We start from the raw sequence: 19,214 nt of genomic DNA, 5'->3' as shown, positions 1-19,214 counted from the left end.
ACACAAGAGTGTTTTCCAAGCACGTGAATATACATCCTTTACAGACTTGCCTCAATACTGACGAAACATTCTGGTTCTTTAGACAGACCATGATGCATCTGGCCCATCATGTCTTAGTGTCTGGTATCATCTGCCTAACGAAGTAGTGTAGTAGAGCAGTTAACAACCTCAAAGGGCTGTTGGGAGAATCAAATATGAAATCTGTGTAACAATGATAAGAGAGAATCATTGATTGGCTGCCTCCAGCAGGCCCTTTACTTGGGATCAAGCCTGCAACCCAGGTATATGCCCTGACCAGAAATCTAACCAGTGACCTCTAGGTGCATAGGATGATGCTCAACCAACTGAGCCACACCGGCCAGGGCCTTTTACTTTTTCTGAATGGATCATGGAAAGAATATCAGTTTAATTCAGCCCTGCAAAATACATACATACATACATACATACATACATACATACATACATACATAATATATATCTCCTATATAATAAAAGCCTAATATGCTAAGTGTCTGGTCATCCAGTCGGCCATTCAGCCAATCAAAGCATAATATGCTGATGATATGCTAAGGCTGCTCAACTGCTCACTATGACATGCATTGACCACCAGGGGCAGATGCTCCAACCAGTAGGTTAGCTTGCTGCTGGGGTCCAGCTAATTGGGACTGAGCGAGACAGGCCGGACACTCCCTGGAGCCCTCCCACGGTCCCTCCCTGGCTGGCCAACCTCCCATATCCCTCCCCAGCCCCGATTGTGTACCAGTGGGGTCCCTCGGCCTGGCCTGCGCCCTCTCGCAATCTAGGCTGAGGGATCCCTCGCCTGAGTGCACGAATTTCGTGCACCAGGCCTCTAATGTCTGTGTGTGTGTGAGTGTGTGTGTGTGTCTCATCCAGATTAGTGTTCTGCACTGTACACACGTTTTTGTATCTGCTGATACATGTGTCATTTGTAAGTGCTATGCGGGGGTGATTAACCTCCTGGAGAGCCTTTAATTGCTAAGATAACCTTTTGTTCCTTTTAAACTCCTATTAACCTCTGGCTCTATTTTATATTTCTCCGTCCCAATAAAATTAAATTTCTCTTCTTGAAAGGACCCATTTAGAAGCTGACCTGGCAGGTGCTCTTATGAATAAGTAACCAGGAGGACATTAATGATTTGTTTGTAGTTTGCAATCCTCATGATAGCAGGCACTTTGTACACTGCTGGGCGTCTGCCTGTACATTGATTTAAGATATTTAGTTTGACCACGTATGGGCTGTAAGGGTTTTTGTGCCTGTAAGTGTTCACCTTAAATCTGTGAGTATAGGAGGAAAGTTATTAACAAAATCCAAGGGACTTGCAGAAAAAGTAAGAACAACAAAGAACTGTAGAAAAATTCACAAGTATAGCTTATACTTCTTAGGTGAATTCTGAGCTTTAAACTCTTGCCTAACTTGTAATTCTGTTTTGTGAAAATATTAGTCTAATCTTCTCTCCCTCCCATAAAATGCAAAAATGTGGAATTTTCAGCTCACTTATTCAAAGTCATATACATAACTTTATAGCCAATTATGATGATAGTGGAGGTAGACGCCTAATTCCAGCAAATAGATGCAGGAAGTTGATAATGGATGCATAAACTAAATAGTGGGTTAACATTTCAGCTTAGTGGTTGTGACTTCAGCCCTGATTACCTCGTTATCAGAGATGGCAGCTGTGAAATAAAGGCACTAATGTTTTCTTATAATCACTTGTACAGATTGTTTCCTCACCTAAATTTAAACTCCTTGTGGGATTGAAACTTGATTTATCAAGCTAGTAAATGGACGTGGTGTGGGAAGGCCTGGATGTTAAATTCAGGCAGGCCTGAGATGCTATTTTGGAACTACTCACAGGCTTAGGTAGGCCACTGGACCTCTCTGAACCCCCTTTTCCTCATCTGTAACAATGCCTAACATAGGGTTGATATAAAGAGTATATGAAATGACAGGTAAAAAGTGCTCAGGATGCTGCCTGTTAGACAGTAAGTGTTCCATGAATGGTGGTGGTTGATGTCAGCACCAAATAAATGTCTTTCTCATTGCTGTATTCAGAGCAGCCAGACCCATACCTGAAAAATGGGAGGCACTCAATAAATGTCCTGTGATTGAATGATTAACCTAAGAGACCTTTATTTTACCCCTAGATGAGATCATGCATGGGTATTAGCATACTGTAAAGTGCATGAGCTCAGAGACAGAAGGAGTGGAAGGCACTGCCTCTTTGCATTTGCTTGGATCCTCCATTTCCTCATCTGTAAAATGGAGTTAATAATCCAGACCTCATGGATGAACTGCACAAAGGGCCTGGCCCACAGAGACACTACTAAGCCATCCTCTGTCCCTCCCTCTTTTCTACCTCCTCTCTTTTTCCCTTGTCCTCAGCAAACATCTTGTCAGCTCCCTTTCTTTTTTCAGTACTGACCCCAGTAGTATGAATAGCTTATAGCAGTTTGACTATTCTTAAAAGATATGTCCACTTAAATAACTCTATACTGCTGGCTTAATTATGTGTGAATCTTTATCTTGCTTGCTGAAAGAGTATTAGTTTGCCTCCCTTTTGATCTTGAAATGTTTCTCTGTTCAGGGCTGGATGGTTCTGATAAGAGAACAGAGAGATTATTTTCTTTGCAAATCAAAAAGGATGACAAGACCCAGTAACCCGTATAAAGACAGAGGATGAGAAATGATGTTGTGTGTGCATATAACGTGAAGTAGCCAAGATATTTTGTGGTGATGTTTTATAGCGCAGTTGGTATAAATAGCAAAACACATTACAGAGGAGTACACTAGATCTATAGGGATGCAAGTTATCTAGTCTCTATCCCTTTAGCATACTCATCCATAACCATTGTTCTGGGTAAGGGGCACCTCATGTGACTGTTTTCTCTTCCTGTCTGAAATTTTCATCCCTTTTTACAGTTTATTTTCTGAGGAAAAATATACTGCCCTTTGCTAAGTTTTTATAACATTTCTCTCTCTCTTCTCTTTCCCTCTCTCCCTCCCTCTCTCTCCCTCTCTCAAATCAATTTTAAAATTTTGTTTAAAAGTAATTAAATTAAAATCAGGTCTTTCGGGTGGGCCCTAATCCAATAGGAGTGGTGTCCTTTTAGGAAAAGGTAATGTGGACCAGACACATATAGAAGGAAGACCATGTGAAGACAGAGGGAGAAGACAGCCATCTACAAGACAGGGAGAGGGGCCACATAAGAAACCTACCCTGTCTACACCTTGATCTCAGGCTTCTAGCCTCCAGAATGAAAAAATGAATTTCTGTCATGTAAGCCACCCAGTCTTTACCTTCTGTTACGGCAACCCAAAGCAAACTCCTACAGCAAGCCAGACTTCATTTCCTGGCCTGGCCTGCCCCTCCCTTCTCCGCAACCATCTCACAGGCTTCCTGAGGGACTGAGGCAACCACAATTACAGTCCAGGGGGATAAAACCACCATCTAAATATGGTTATTTCCATGTTCCAGGCTCCATGCTACCAGTTAAAATCTTCACGGAAGTCCCCCTCAGGGCCTACCTTGGCTTCTAACTGGTCCGAGGGCCTGCTTTTCTGAGCGCTGCCTCCTCCACAGTCCTCACTGAAGGTTTCCCACCCATCCTTCCAAGAAACCCTCCAGCTTTACCCATGGGACTTGTTCTAGCTTGGGAATGAAGCTCTTCTCAAAAGCACATTTTTCTTAAGTCTGGGATCATGCCCGGAGAGGGTGTCCACAGAGCAGTTAGGAGTAGCCTGTGGCATTCCTTGCCCAGTTAAACAAGAGGAGTGGTGGTGGCAGTAGTTGTGTTGACAGTGGTGTGTGCACACACACATATGCACGCACATTCTCAGGAGGTTGTCATTCCAATTTCGGCACAACAGTTCAGGTTGGTGCGGGCCCTGAAGAGCGATCCTTTGTGAGATCCTCCCAGCAGTGTGAACTGCAGCTGTATTTCCCAATTGGCCAAAGAGTAAATATTGAATCAGACACACAAACGAATTTTTCAAATCAAATTATTAATTCTCAAAGGTACTTTGTTCAAAACAGAGAGTGTGAGATGCCCACAGGGAATTCAGAGGAGCAGCATGTGTGTGTGGTGGGGATAGAGGGGGAGCATGGTGGGTCTCACCTGCCCTTCTAAACAGGCTCAGCCAGGGGCAGGTGTGGAAACAAGTGGGCCCAGTTTCATCAGACAAATAACAAAGTCGGATTTACATGTCAGATCTCCTTATACTAAATGTTGACACCTCCATTTTAAAAAATGAGCCTCTGATTTGCAACATACGATATAAAGGAAGACTTCTTTGCTGCTTCATAATGTGTAATCCTCTCACAATAAAAAAATTCACAGAATACAGTTTGTTTCTTGGCACCTCTTTAACCCACATTTTTTCACACTGTGCCCCTTGGACTCAGGGAAATGTTAGAAATGAGCCCAGAGGTTGGAAATAGCAGCCTGTGAGGACTTGGTTCAGATCTCAGCTGAGGGTGTCTTCCCACCCCCTATGCTATGAACCAGGGAAGGGAGCGGGCCGGGGCTGGGGGGGGGGGGGGGTGGCGGGTGGTGTGCTGTGGGTCCTTGGATTACATAGAGTTTCCTGGGCCTCCTGTCTGCTTTGTCTCCCCCTGGCAGTTCTTCAGTCCTAACCTTGCTTGTCTGTGTTCCCGGTTAGCCCCCAAGTTAAACATCTGCAGCCAAACACATACAGTAGGAGAATTAACTGGAATAAATCCTTGATGCCATAAATAACCACCTCTGATTTACCTGGTAGTGCAAGGTTGCATTTGTTTTGCTCCCCCTTGAGTCTGAATCCTAATTAGTAGAGCAACAGTAAATGAAACCCCATTCCCTTGGACCTGGGAGGGTCCTGCCATTCCCTGGCTCAGCATGGAAATGGAAATGAGCTGGCTTTTGCACTGGGCCAGTGATAATTGCTCCAGGCGGGTCACTGCTTGTTGAGCTGGGCACCAAGGCTGTGCTTTTGTGTCCACTGCTGAAAGGTTCCCGAATGGGGTGCTATGCTGCTCCTTCCTGGGCTCATGCTGTGGGGGCCTGTGGGGAGGAAAGGAGTGGAGGAGAACCTCTTACCCTGCAGGTCTGGTCACATAAATGGCTTATCCCTGAACTCTCTATTGCAAATCTCACATCCTGGAAGCCAGGCTGGCTCTCCCCTGAGTGCAGCGATGCTAAACTGACCCTCTGCCCTGCGCTTCTGACGCTCCTCTTCCCACTTCCGCCATCGTGTTGCTTCCCTTGTTTATTTTGTGCAGCACACTCTCTGAGCAGCGAGGTGATCTGTCCGGTTCGATTTCATTTGGGCCCTTCAGAAACCATCCAAGCCTGTGCTGAACACCAGGTGTGAATGACCCAGTTGAGCACTGTAAGTGTGCCTGTGGGAAAATAAAAATGTAACGGCAGCAGGAGCGGGACAGGAGATGCCAACTCAAGTGCCTCTACTAATGAAAAGGAAAAGCTACTTTGGCTTGCCTCCTGCGCGCTGCAGACAGCTTTGAGCAAATGAGCTGTTGTTTCAGGACCTTTCAAGTGACTTGCTTTGGTGGCAAATTCGGGGCTACCAGCCTCATCTATTTGGTGGCAAGACTGGTTCAGTGAGATGCTGAGAGGGTTGTCAGTGAGACACAGATCACTGAATGGAAGATAAGTTAGGAGAGTCCCAATGTCAGAGCCAAGGAAAATAGGTCGGTATATCAGGGCAAAACTATCAGTCCTTTTAAAACTGAGAAAACCCGTGGTAAATTTGCTTATTGCATTGTTTCTATTGTAGCCCTATATGGATTTTACACAGTTATTTAGTCTGACTTAGTAAGAAATAAAACATCTCATAAAATAATGTCCTGATTATAGTAGTTCTTTTAAAATTCACATCAATCTAAAATTTATACCAGTCTAATCTTGTGCTGCAAATGTAGACAGAGATGGTTACAGCATAGGTTTTGAAGACAGACAGGCAGACTTCACAACTCACTAGCTTTGTAATCTTTCTTCATCCAGCTCAGTTTCCGCTTCTGTACATTAGGATGATGATGATGATAATAATAATAATAATAATAATAATAATAATAATAATAGCTTCTTTATAGGATTTTGTGAGGATTGGCAGGTTGCATGTACATTGCACATTAAAGTGTTATAATTCCTGGCATGCTGCAATACACTTTTAAATATGCTGATAAATCTTAAAATGGGATATGGGGTTAAGCTCTGTGCTAATGTATACTTTGCTATTATGTAATTGAGATAAAATATACTTTTAGGATACTACTTTCAAATAAAATAGAAAGAGCTCAATATTTTGAAAGATATTTGAGTACTTATTAATCGCCCCCTTAAGAAGCTTCATGCAGACACTTTAAATTAGGCAGCTAGTACCTGCGGAGCAGGGGCTTCTGACCAATGACACCATGTTCTGAAAAAGCAGGATGTCTTCCAACTTTCTTCCTGTAAAGAGGGACTTAATTTGCTCCTTTTTGTTGTTGCTGTTGACACTATTACAGGTGTCCTCCTTCACAGCCCCTCTTTGCCCACCTCCACCCAGCCCCTGACCCCGCTCCCCGGGCCTTCACCACACTGATGCCTGTGTCCATGGGTTATGCATACATGTTCTTTGGCTAATCCCTCCACCATCTTTCATCCAGGCTCCTCTCTCCCCTCCCCTCTGAGATCTCTCAGTCTGTTTCACATATCCATGCCTCTTGTCTTATTTTTAAGTTGAATGCTGTGAAAACAACTTCTGGTATCCTATAGGTTACAAGATTGCTTCATTTTTCTCTTCATTGCTTGGGGACAGCCTCTTTGCCACATGAGAATGAATTTGGCCAAGTCTTATGGTTACATGTTCCATCACTACCGTCAAAGGCCTTGGACCGCTGCTCAATAGGTGGAGAAGAAGTCAGGATGTCAGCAGTTCATTTTAAAGCGGCATTATAGCCCTGCCAGCAGGGAGTCAGGGCTGCAATAGATCCTCGTGGAAGGCAGGAATTGGAGATGGGCTTGTTTGGTTTCAGCTAGAGAATACGGTGGGGTTTTCTTTAGCATTTTACAACAGTGGATGTCATTCCATCTCTATCAGCAGTAGCCAGAACATGCTTGCTCCACCTCGCAATAAAGAATGACAAATCTCTCTGTGCAGGGCTGTGACAGACCTATGATGTGTGCTTTGATAACATGCACAAAACCTTTTCCCATCTTCAAAAATGATGCTTCCAGGAGCAACTCATTTAAAAGTTCCTGTCATATCACAAGGACATCAATATGTTAGGAAGAGTGAACTCAATTTCTAACAGTTTGAAGCACCTCCCTGAAAGAGGGAAAATTAGAGTCTCTTTCAAAACTCTTCTTCTAGAAAGTACGTAGTGCTTAGGGTAGGAATTTTGAAACTGTTTATTTCTAATTATAGGGTAACTAGTGGCCCGGTGCACGAAATTCGTGTACATTAAAAGGGGATTAATTAGAGGAAATAATTTAATATTGCTATTTGCCCTTTCTCTATAATAGAAGTGTCAGAGATGAAAGAAAATTAGTAAAATGTATATGAAAACCTTCCTCCTGTCAGAGTCTGGGGCACACCACGGGACCCAGAGTCAAGTCCCTGCCCACCCACATGTGCCTCAAAATCGTGTGAGACCCAGACCGGGCCGCCCGCCCCCTCGCCCCCCTCATTGGGATAGATCCAGACTTGGCTAGTCCCACCCTTGTCAAGCCCCGCCAGGCAGGGACCGTAGCCTCAGGTCCCCTGGCCCAGCGCCAGGATGGGGGGCATGGCCAGAGGTCCCCCAGCCCAGACCAGGATGGAGGGGCGTGCCTTGAGGTCCCCCATCAAGCCCCGCCAGGTGTGGGACATGGCCTGAGATCCCCTGTCAAGCCCCGCTGGGTGGGGGGCATGGCCTGAGGTCCCCCGTCAAACCCCACCAGGCGGGGGAGGGGGGCGCGCAGCCTCAGGTCCCCCAGCCCGGCACCAGGAGGGGGGAACAGCCTCAGGTTCCCTGTCAAGCCCCATTGGCAGAGGGGTGCAGCCTCAGGTCCCTCCTGGGCAGGGGGCTCATCCTGAGTTCCCCCGACCCAGCACTGGGGTGCACCTTGAGTTCCCCTGTCAAGCCCCATCAGCAGGGGGGTGCAGACTCAGGTCCCCCCTGGGTGGGGGGCTCATCCTGAGTTCCCCCGACCCAGCATTGGGGCTGCACCTTGAGTTCCCCTGTCAAGCCCCACCAGGCAGGGGGGCGCAGCCTCAGGTCCCCTGGCTCGGTGCTGGGGCAGGGGGGTGCAGCCTGAGGTTCCCTGGCCTGGTGCTGGGGTGGGGGGGCGTGGCCTGAAGTCCCCTGTCAAGCCCCACCTGGTGGGGGGCGTGCCTGAGGTCCCCCGGCCTGGTGCTGGGGCCAGGGGAGCAGCCTGAGGTCCCGACCTAGCCCAGCACCAGGACGGGAAGCACACCTTGAGGTCCCTTGTCAAACCCCGCCAGGTGGGGAACAAGGCCTGAGATCTCCTGTCAAGCCCCACAGGGGCGGGGGAGGGCGTAGCCTCAGGTCCCTGCTGATTGCTTGTTAAGGCTCCTTATGAGAACTTGGCCTCAGCTGTGGGTGCAGCCATCTTTGTGATGGAGTGATGGTTAATTAGCATATTCCCTCTTTATTAGATAGGATTAGAAATGGGTAACTATGATGTACCAGAAATATGTACTATAGAATACATGTTCATTGTAAAAAAAAAAAAAAAGGAGAGAGAGAGATAAGCAATTTTTTTTCTGTTTCTGAAAAAATGTAACACTCATAATTTCCCATGTAATAATGATCAATTTTTACATTTTGGAATATAAACTTTCAAAACTTCATTTTGCATTTGTGTATATATAAGCTCACACATTACTTATGATTCTGCATAAAATTTGTCAAAAAGATTGAAATAATGCTCTGCATATTGTTTCATAACCCCTTCTTTTGCATTTATCAATTTATTTTGTGGCGTTTTTTATATTAGCCAATTCACATTCAGTTTGTTCGTTTTTCAGTTGCATGAGAGTGCATGTGGTAGGTTTTTTAATAATGATCTTAAGTGATGGGCGGTCTGTCACTTATTCTGGAAGATTGCGTCCCCTGTTCGCACTCGGTGGTGGGTTCGGTGCCCACTTTACTTTCCCTCTCTTCTGCCTGTGGGTCAGCTGGAAGAAAGACCCTGGACATGGTAGGATGTCATCTAACAGGTTGTATCAGGCACTTGACCAGACTGCACACAGATATGAGTGAATTCCTTCGTTTGGCTAGGATTGTGAAGACTACCTTATATGATTCACTAACTGAAAGAAAAAATATAGAGCAAGGACATTTTTACATCAACATCTCTGAAACACTTGGGGGAAAAGACTCCTGCATATTATATTATAGCATGTCATTTGGAAAATTATATCAGAAACCTGAACATGTAAAACCTAAATATGGAAACATAGACAGCTGAAGGTTTTACACACAAAGTGAACTACTCCCCTCTCTTCCACTGTAGAATATGACAGCATTGGGCAGCTATTAATATTCTACCTTATAACATTTTCTCATTGAAGGCAAAATGATTCATTGTAAGCTTCTGTTCACAAAAGTGCAAAAGAACCCCAGAGAATCATAAAATTTCAGCACTAAACAGTGCCGTAGAAATCATCTATTAGATGATAGACTATTAAATCCCAAATTAAAGATCTGGGTAAATATTTGCCAAATGTGGGCATGCAAGCGGCATTCACATTTGGCATCGCTGTCTGCATTCTGTACTGGTGACAAATTATGGTGTAAAAAGAGGGACAAGATCCAAACCAAACTGTAGCTGAGGCTTGATGTGTCTTTGAGAGGGCACATATGCCGTCCATGTTTAAAAGCAAAATCCCACAGATGATGCAAGTAGAAGGAGCAGGAAGAAGGGCAGCCCCTGCGTGTGCCCATCAGTTTCAGCTTGGAGCTGTGAAGTACAAGGGCCTCTAGAGAGGCTAGCATGTACGCCAAGAATAAGTCATCTCTGCACTCAGAGTGACTCCACTTGCAGACAACCTTGAAACACTTTTTTTAGTCAGGAAGGGCAAGAAAAATAACATACTTCCATGGAATATCCTTTTTTGAGGGTAAAAATGTAAAGAAATATATAATTCATGAATATGTGTCTATTGTGAGGCCGCAGATTACAAGGTCCTTAATGACTTTTTGTTTTCCTCCTGGCACTGAGGTTATACTTACTAGACTCAAAGTGGATTGGATGGAAAAAAAAAATGTTTTCCCCTCCTCCCTGTTGCGGTCCAGGGGTGGGCAAACTTTTTGACTCGAGGGCCACAATGGGTTCTTAAACTGGACCGGAAGGCCGGAACAAAAGCATGGATGGAGTGTTTATGTGAACTAATATAAATTCAAAGTAAAGGAGCGGAGGGGAGAGCAAGAGAACCGGATAGAACAGCCGGATCCGGCCCGCGGGCCGTAGTTTTCCCACGGCTGGGTTAGACTCAGGAAGGAAAAAATGGATCTTAACTCAGTTACGATTAGTTCTTATCTGGGAGGAGGGTCAGCTATGTAGGCCTGTGCCCAGATATTTCTAACAACATCACATATAATGTTAGACACCTGCCAAATGACAAAACCAGTCCACAAACCATAGAAGGCAGCACCATCCATGAGGCTGCTAGTTGGTAAGACAAATCTAACTGGTTCATTTGTCTCTACAGTTAAACTTCATTATGTCATCCACAAGGATCACTTGTTCTCAGAAGAATAGAATGTCTCTGTGGTTGCCTAATAAACGGTATTTTCTGGAGATGCCTATATTTCCAAAGGCCAGACGCAGAATTTGAGGTTGAAATCAGCACTCTGACCAGTTTACATGTGACATTGCACGCTGCTTACCACTACACACAGGTGTTCGGGCATGAGGTCTGACAGCAGATTAGGAAGACAAGCCAGTGGAAAGTACAGCTGCTGGAAGCAATAAGTAGGCCCAGAGATGGACTCATATGATCAGGAATGATGGGTGAATCTTAGCAAAGGGAGTTGCCCTGGACTGCCACAACCCAGGTTTGGAGTCAGAGTTCAAAACCACAAAGAATTATAATCAAAGGGAAAGTATTGTTCCCACTGCTTTTCTGTTCTCTTCTTGATTGTCATACATTTCAATGGCATCCAGATGTTCCATTATTTTAGCTACCAACTTGGGAAATTACATTACAGCTACTTTCAAAGTTGTCAGAACACTAAACTCAACAATGACAGTTTATAACCCATTTTCTCTAAAGTGCTTGATTTTTTTTTCTTATAACCCTGATGGGCTGGCATTTAAATAAAGAAAGTCAGGATTCTGAAATTCAATTAGTTTTTGTATATGCAAAATTATTCTTTGTGCTCAACCACATGCATATTGGTTCTTATACATACATATTGGATGTATTGTACTTTAACTTTTCCTCTGCTGGTGTCTAGAGTTGTTAAAAATAGGACATTTGATTCATGGTTTTTATCTGTGAATATTTGCACTTCAATTTTAGACTGAACTATAAGTTATTTTGGCTTTCAAATGTATGCTTTTTTTTTCAGAAAATTGAAGGCTAGTATAAAAAGGCAATGTTATTAATTCTGAAAACATTTATTTTGTTAGTTGACTAAAAAAACATAATGGTATGTATATCATATTTTACAACTGATTTATTTAAGATGGCCCAGAAAACCCCATTCATAATTTCCAGTTGCAAGGGGATGAAGTTCTTCAGTGTAAGCCTGCAGCATTCTTACGGTCATTTTGAAATTAGGAGACGTGGCCACATTCATACGTGATAACTAGAAAATCGGCCACTTTTAAATTAAACAAAAAGGCATAGACAGCCTTGAGCATACTTTTGAAAAGAGACTATTTCTAACAATTTTAGTTACGGTGTCTGTTCCTAGAGCAAATGAATGGGCGAGTCCTTATAAGACCATTGCTGTTGCTTTTTTGTGTGGAATCTGCTTGTATTATCTGTCTATATGGTACTTAGCACCCTATTGAACTCGATAAATGTGCAGTAGTGATAATATTATTGCTCAGAACTCATTTAGCACTTTCGCATCTTTTGACTGTCATGATGTGCTGCCTACAAGGTGCAGGGAATTTTAATTTAATGCTCATTCTGGGGCTTAGAGCTTGGAAGTGTAATGACCCATGTAAGATAATCCTCCACTCCAGCAGGACATTTTTGGAGCAAAGCCATGCGGTTGACCAAGAATTCATTAAAAAGCAAAGAAACTTTACTTCCCACACTAAAATTCAGGAGCTCAGTGTACTGGCTTTTCCAATCTCTGTCCTCTAAGCCATCCACATCATAATCCCCCAACCCAAAGAAAGAGTAATAGAGAAAAACTGAGTAGGTCTATGGTAATTAAATAGTTCTGACCAACCTCAATCGAACTGTGTCTGCCCATGGTAGAGGTCGAAATAGAAATGGAACAGGGCTGGAACAAGGTTGTGTGTGTGTGTGTGTGTGTGTGTGTGTGTGTGTGTGTGTGTGTGTTTTAAATCAGGAAAACCAAATTTGTCCCTCAGCCTAATTCGGCTATCAGTAGACTTTGGAATATCTGTCAGTTTGCATATATATATTTCTCTTATAAAACTCAATTTCCCTTTTGGCTTAATACAAACTATCCACAGAGAGTTTTGATACCAATAATGTTCTTGATACCTGCCACAGTACCTGGCATCTCATAGGCAGTCTAGAAATATTTAACTGAATGAATGAATGAATGATTCATGAAGGAAAATCCACAGCTATTATAAAAACCAAGGTCTTGGTTATTTTATTGCTTTTTTAAAAAAGAGAAAAGTGTTGGAGTTACCTGACAAAATCCTTAACTTTTCCTTGTATCTCATTTGGGATTATAGGGCAATGAGCCTACATTTTAAAAATCTAATTTATCAATAATGTAATAAAATGCTGTGGGAATATTTAATTTTATATTAAATTTATGTAAATAGTTATTTGTGAGAATAGGCAAATATTTGGTATGAGATTTGGTTAACAGACCATAGCTAATACAATCTCTATATATAAAATCCTAATATGCAAATAGACTGAATGGTGGAACAACCGAACAACTGGTTGCTATGATGTGCACTGACCAGGGGTTGCGCATGGAACATGGCGGGCGTCAGCAGCAGGCGGCAGAGTGCGGGATGTGGTGGGCATCGGCTGCGGTGGGATGGTGGAGCAGGTGAACGGGAGCGCCAGACCAAGGTGGTACGCCGGTCACTGTCATTAGGACAAGCCTCTGGTGGTTAATAAAAATTCTTTGCTCCCATGTCCCATGCTCCCGCCGAGCACTTGCACCTGCTGCCAGTGCCAGAGCCGCTGCTCTGGCACCAGCTCCTATTGCTCGGCACCATCAGCATGTGCGAGTGGTGGCTGCCAGCCCCGATCTCCCTTCAGGGCTTCTCCACCTCCCCCTGCTCCTGAGGGGTAATCGGGGCAGCAGCAGCCACTTGCACCCACTGACGGCACTGGCCCCGCTTGCACCCGATGCTGGCACCAGTCCCAGTTGCTCTGCGTGCTGTCAGCGGGTGTGAGCGGGGCCAGCCCCGTCAGTATGTGGGAGTGGCAGCGGTGGGAGGGGGGCTGCCAGCAGACAGGAGACCGAGGGGCCGTGGCAGGAGGGGCTGAGCGGGGGTGCAGAGGATGGGCCGAGACCTGGCCCTGTGCCCACTGCTGCCTCGTGGCCCACAGTTCCTTTCAAGGTGCACAGATTCGTGCACTGGGCCCCTAGTAAATAACTACAGATACATATATGCACACACACACACTTACATACACATGCTTACTTCTAACACATAAAACATAGTGGTTATACTCAAGGTTATTCTTAAACAGTTGGGACACCAGAATAGCACAATTAATGCCATAATTCACTGTAGGACCGAATGTAATCACATTATGTGTCCAATTGTGAGAAACAATGTGTATGTCCTGTAAGAATTAAGGGCTGAGCTTACCAAAGGGGACTTCATGGAAGATTAGAGACTTGATCTGGCCTTAGATAAGAAGAGGATCCCTGTAAAATGAGAGGATATGTATGATCCAAGTGTGCAGGGATGGATATGGCACCCTTGGGAGACTGTGACTAGAGTGGCCTAAATGCCAAGGGAGATAGGATTTGGAGATAAGTGTGGGGGTGGAGAGAATGAGGTAGTAGTTTTGACCATAGGAAATATAGAACAGTGAAAGGTTTTTGAGCAGAATGGTGACATGATGGAAGTTGTATATAAAGATAATTTATCTAGTGAAAGGGGGCTTTGGAGTAAGAAAAGGGACTGAGAGCAAGCCAGCCAGTTAAGAAAGGGCAGCTCCAGGTATGAGGGGATTGCTACCCAATCACACACTAGTGGGGATATCAGTAAGATGAAAGAAACGTGGGAAAATATGCAAAACTTGGGGCTTGAATGAGAGACTCACAGGAGGCACAAGGGTAGTTATTTCCCACAGTTGCCAGAAGCTAATTTTCAGCAGCCGACCTATAAAGACCTCGTAAGTGTGCTTGGCTTCATCTGTGATTCTTCCTAAATGAAATGATGTGCTCATCATGCCGATTCTGTTTAAGTATCCCTTTTTCATTCACCATCAGAATATGACCCCAGGATTGGTCTACTCTTGTCTTCTGCAAAAAAGAAGCCCTTATACATCTTTTTTGGGGGGGTGGATAGAAAGAAAAATGTTCCTTCTTTGTTGTAAATATACATGTATTTTAGTTTTACTCATTTCCATAAAGTTCTTGACTCTGCATGTTGCAACAACTCTGGAAACTGCAGTGTTTCTCACACGGGTGAGTTTGACTTAGAGTCCATGTATTTTAATTTTCTTCTTCACTGAATGTGTACTTGGGATGTGACCATGAGGAGGAAGCAGTTCACTCGCCAGGGCCTCTTTGTCTTATAATTCCATCATCCCAAGTGAATCACAATGGTGTAGAGATGGACTCTAGAGAGATTCTTTAGGGAAAGGAGGGAGGTTTCCCTTTTATGACTGTAGCAGAGGTCTAATGTCCTCTAAGAGAATGGAAACCAATGGAACATTTGTAAGGCTGGGAGAAACCCATTGTTACAGGCTGCAAAATGCCTGGGTCTTGGTTCAAGCTGACCAAGGTGTTTTGAATCAAGATTCTGCCATTTATTTGTTGAATGATAATACAGCAAATTTGTTATCTATGATAGTTTTCAGTATCCTCATCTGATAAATGGGGAAGATAATAGCACCTCATTAGGTGGTTTTAACTGCTGTGTGGAGAGCATATGTAGAGAGACTAGCAAAATGCTTTGCCAATAGCAATATATCAACTATTGTTAATGTCCTTCTTCAAGGCAAAAACAAGGCATGTTTCATTGTCCCCAATACCTAGCACAGTCCTAGCATAGTCAGTGAATATTTTGCTCAATGGATGCAAAAGCCAAAGGGCATTTTAAGGACTAGGGAAAGCAGCAGTATCTATAAATATACCTGTTTGCTTACACTGGAGGCATCTTTTCAGCACTTCAGCTAACATAACTTGTACATCCTTGCTGACATGCAAGTGTGTGTATTGCCCTTGTACTTCTGAAGGTGAGCCCTTTTATTCCCTCTCACAGGTCTGTCAGGAGGCTCAGATGACTCAGCCTCCTACAGATCAGGTGGCCAATTACGTTATTAGAAAGTAGAACTATCTGGAATGGCTTTGTCAGACAGCAGACCTAGGTTTGATACTGCTGTGTTTAAAATGACTGAAGAATGTGGATGATAGGAGATGATGTATGAACATATATGGAAGAGTTTTTTTAAAAACGTTTTATGAAAGACGTTATTTTTACTCTTATGGTTTAGCTATTACATTGCTCTTCATTTAAAATTGATTTTAGTTCATTTCCACAACCATTCCTTCAGTGCCTAGGATATGCAGGTTCTGTGTTCAGCGTGATAGGGACATTATAATGGAAAGGGTGAACTGGATGATGCCAAACTGGATTCAGATAGATAACCAAGATGAATTGTAACAATGGCCACACATTTTTGTAGTTTCTCCCATCAAGAGGTAGAGCCTTAGCTTGGTGACTTGCTGTGATCAAGCATCAATAGCATCCAGCGAAAAAAAAAAACATGTGGAATTTCTGAGCTGGAGCCCCCAAATAAATTGCTTCTGTTCCTACTGTGCTTATTAATCCTGTGACTTTGCCCTCTTTTCATGATGTGGTCACTCCTCAGAGGTGAGATGGACCCTCCTACCAAATTTTGGGTTGAATCTCTAGACAAGATGCCACACGTTCACCAAGAGGTTATGAAGGGTTCATTACTGGAATAATTCACTTTCTGGGGAAAGCAGACTAAACCCTCAAGCTGGTCCAAAAATGGCTTGAGAAAGTAGGGAAAGGAGACTGGCGTGGGGTTGCATGTGCTTGGGGCTGGGGCTGAAGTGAGTGTTCCTGCTGTGGAGCTGCTGCTGAAGTGGTTGGCACTTCTTACCAGCATGAAGGCGGGAGTACCTGAGCTTTCTCATCTACTTGCCCAGATGTGGGGCAAAGAGAGAAGAGCATGTGGTGGAGCCTGAAAGCTGTTAGCAGCCAGAAAAAATGGAGTCAGACTCTTTCTTAATCTTTATTGCAAGTGTCTTCGTAGCACTTAGCATCTAAAGGTATATTTTAAAATTTTTTACCTATTTTTTATTAATTTCTCTACCCTCTCTACAGATTATAAACTGCGTAATGGTTGAGACCAAATCTATATTGTTCTCCACTGAATCTCCAGCCTCTAGATTAGTACTTGACACCCAGTAAGTGCTCAGTAAATATTTGCGTATCAATGAACTTCTACTAGTGAACATTAGTTTCTCTGTACTCAATCCTAATGCAGAGCAAACCCATCAGAGAACAGGTGCTCTGAAGGTAAATTGTAATGATCTTAAGATTGAGTGGCTTGCTCTGCATCTCCTATAAGTTGAAACTCCCAAAGGAATGGCTGCGGAATGTTAGCCTTTGGTTCTCTATGCTTTATCTTTCGTATCAAGTCAGATTGCCAGAAAACCATGTACATGGATCAAGTTACACTGGCTTCCTATGGAAATATTTTTACAGCATTATGTTCTTGATTTTTTATTGACATTATTGTACTACACAGATATGTCCACCTGTCTCTGAATATTTTGTAAAGGTGCTGCTCAGAACAATGTCTTTTAGGTCATTCACTAGGAAAGAAAATGCAGCAGGATCTCCAAGTTTAGAGCTGGGGCTTGGGGCAATTTCCTCCTTTATTACATTAGCCATCTATTATAGAGCAGCATTGTGCTAAACACTAGTAGCTTCCCTTAGCTTTGATTTTCTCATATTGTTATCCCTACCACACTCACACCCCTAGCTCTTGCCATTTTTCCCATATACATAATAAAATTATATATATACTAGGGGCCCAGTGCACAAATTCATGCACCTTGAAAGGAACTACGGGCTGCTAGGCTGTGGTGGGCACAGGGGTGGGGTGGGCCTTGGCCCATCCTCTACACCCCCACCTGGCCCCTCCCACCGCACCCCCTCCATACCCCCCCACCCCGGTCCCCTGTATGCTAGCAGCCCCACTCCCACCACCACCACTGCTCCCACACGCTGATGGCACCAGCACCGCTCGCACCCACTGACAGCACGGAGCGATTGGGACTGGCGACAGCAGCGGGTGTAAACAGGGCTGGCGCCATCAGGGGTTGCAAGCAGCAACTGCTGCCCAGATCACCCCGCAGGAGCAGGGGGAGGTGGAGAAGTCCTCAGGGCGATCGGGGCCAGCAGCCGCTGCTCATACCTGCTGATGGTGCCGGCAGCAGGTGTGGGCGGCAGCTCTGGCGCCGGCTGTGGGTGTGAGTGGGGCCAGCACTGGCAGTGGGTGCGAGCAGTGGCTCCAGCACCCGCTGGCTCCAGCACTGGCAGCGGGTGCAAGAGCCAGGCGGGATCGTGGCATGCAGGAGCAAAGAAATTTCAGTAACCACCAGAGGCTCGCTCCGATGACAGTGATTGGTGCCCCACCTTGGTCTGGCGCCCCTGCTCACCTGCTCCACCATCTTGCTGTGTCCGACGCCCGCCATGTTCCTCCTCACGTGCCCTCTGGTGGTCAGCACATGGCATAGTGACCGGTGGTTTGGTTGTTCCACCATTCAGTCTATTTGCATATTAAGGTTTTATATATAGAGATAATTTTAATGACATACGTCTCTACACACACACTTTTTCTAGTAAGTCTCCTCAAACCTTCTTTGTAGTATTAGTAATTAATAAATGGACCTTCTTCCTAAGACACACTGGAAAAAGTCCAAGTGAGATGGAACTTTCCATTGTCCTTCCTCTGTTTAAGGGAAATGTGGTGGAAAGCTGAGAGTGATGCTGTGAGCTTACTCCTTCAGAGGTAGAGCATTATTCACCCTTAAGTCTCCCTTAGCACAATAAAAGTTTGTTGCATTACTCTTCCTTGAGTTTTTTTTTTTAATACCATAGGGGTTTAATTAGTGTTATTTATGACTGGAACTTGTAGAATATAAGGGTCTGGAATTTGAAACATGTCCACTTTCCAGAGATATCCCAGAGGATATCTTTAAAGTCGAAAAAGAGGTTGATTTTCATCTGTATCCTCTCACTGCTTAACACAGTGCCTACGGCTGAGGCCCCAAAAATTGTTGTGGAATATTTACTGATTGATCTCCAGGAGCACTTTAACATCTTCGAAAATATGGGATTGATTATCTTCTTTTATCTAGACCCTGATACACTGAAAATGAAACAAGAAGCCACTGCCAATATAGTTGCTTTAACCTATAATTTAAAATGCTTTAAAATATAATCAAATTAACTTTTCTTTAAGAAATAGGTATACACAAGGTGAGCTATAGAGTTTGTTTCTATAAAGTGAATCTATTCTCCAGCTACTTTTTGCCATACGATTAGAAATACATTTTTATTTAAAACATGTCATGAGATATTAAACTGTGAAGCATTTAGTGAGGAAGGACTTTTAATCTGACAGTATTGTATACTGGGTGAGAGAGTGTTAAAAGCATTTCCTAATACTTTGAGAAGTCTCAACTCTATCCAGTTTTCCCATTTTCTTCATCTCCATTTCTAGATTGATTCAATGCTCCAGCTTCTGGAACTTAACTAACTCTTCTCCATCTTATTAATGATAATTTGAAGTATCTTAATAGCCATCT

General features: G+C 43.9%; 1 protein-coding gene across 3 annotated transcripts in view; it reads left to right on the top strand.

The window, feature by feature from the left end:
• FAT3 (FAT atypical cadherin 3) overlaps positions 1–19,214 on the top strand; it is a gene marked incomplete at its 5' end in the record, with an annotated part of 523,102 nt that overhangs the window by 331,765 nt on the left and 172,123 nt on the right. The gene's annotated exons all lie outside the window — the stretch shown is intronic.

The sequence above is a fragment of the Plecotus auritus genome (genome assembly GCF_963455305.1).
Source record: "Plecotus auritus genome assembly, chromosome: 9".
Classification (NCBI taxonomy): Eukaryota; Metazoa; Chordata; class Mammalia; order Chiroptera; family Vespertilionidae; genus Plecotus; species Plecotus auritus.
Note: the sequence above shows the minus strand (reverse complement) of the source record. Positions and strands in the feature narration are given on the sequence as shown.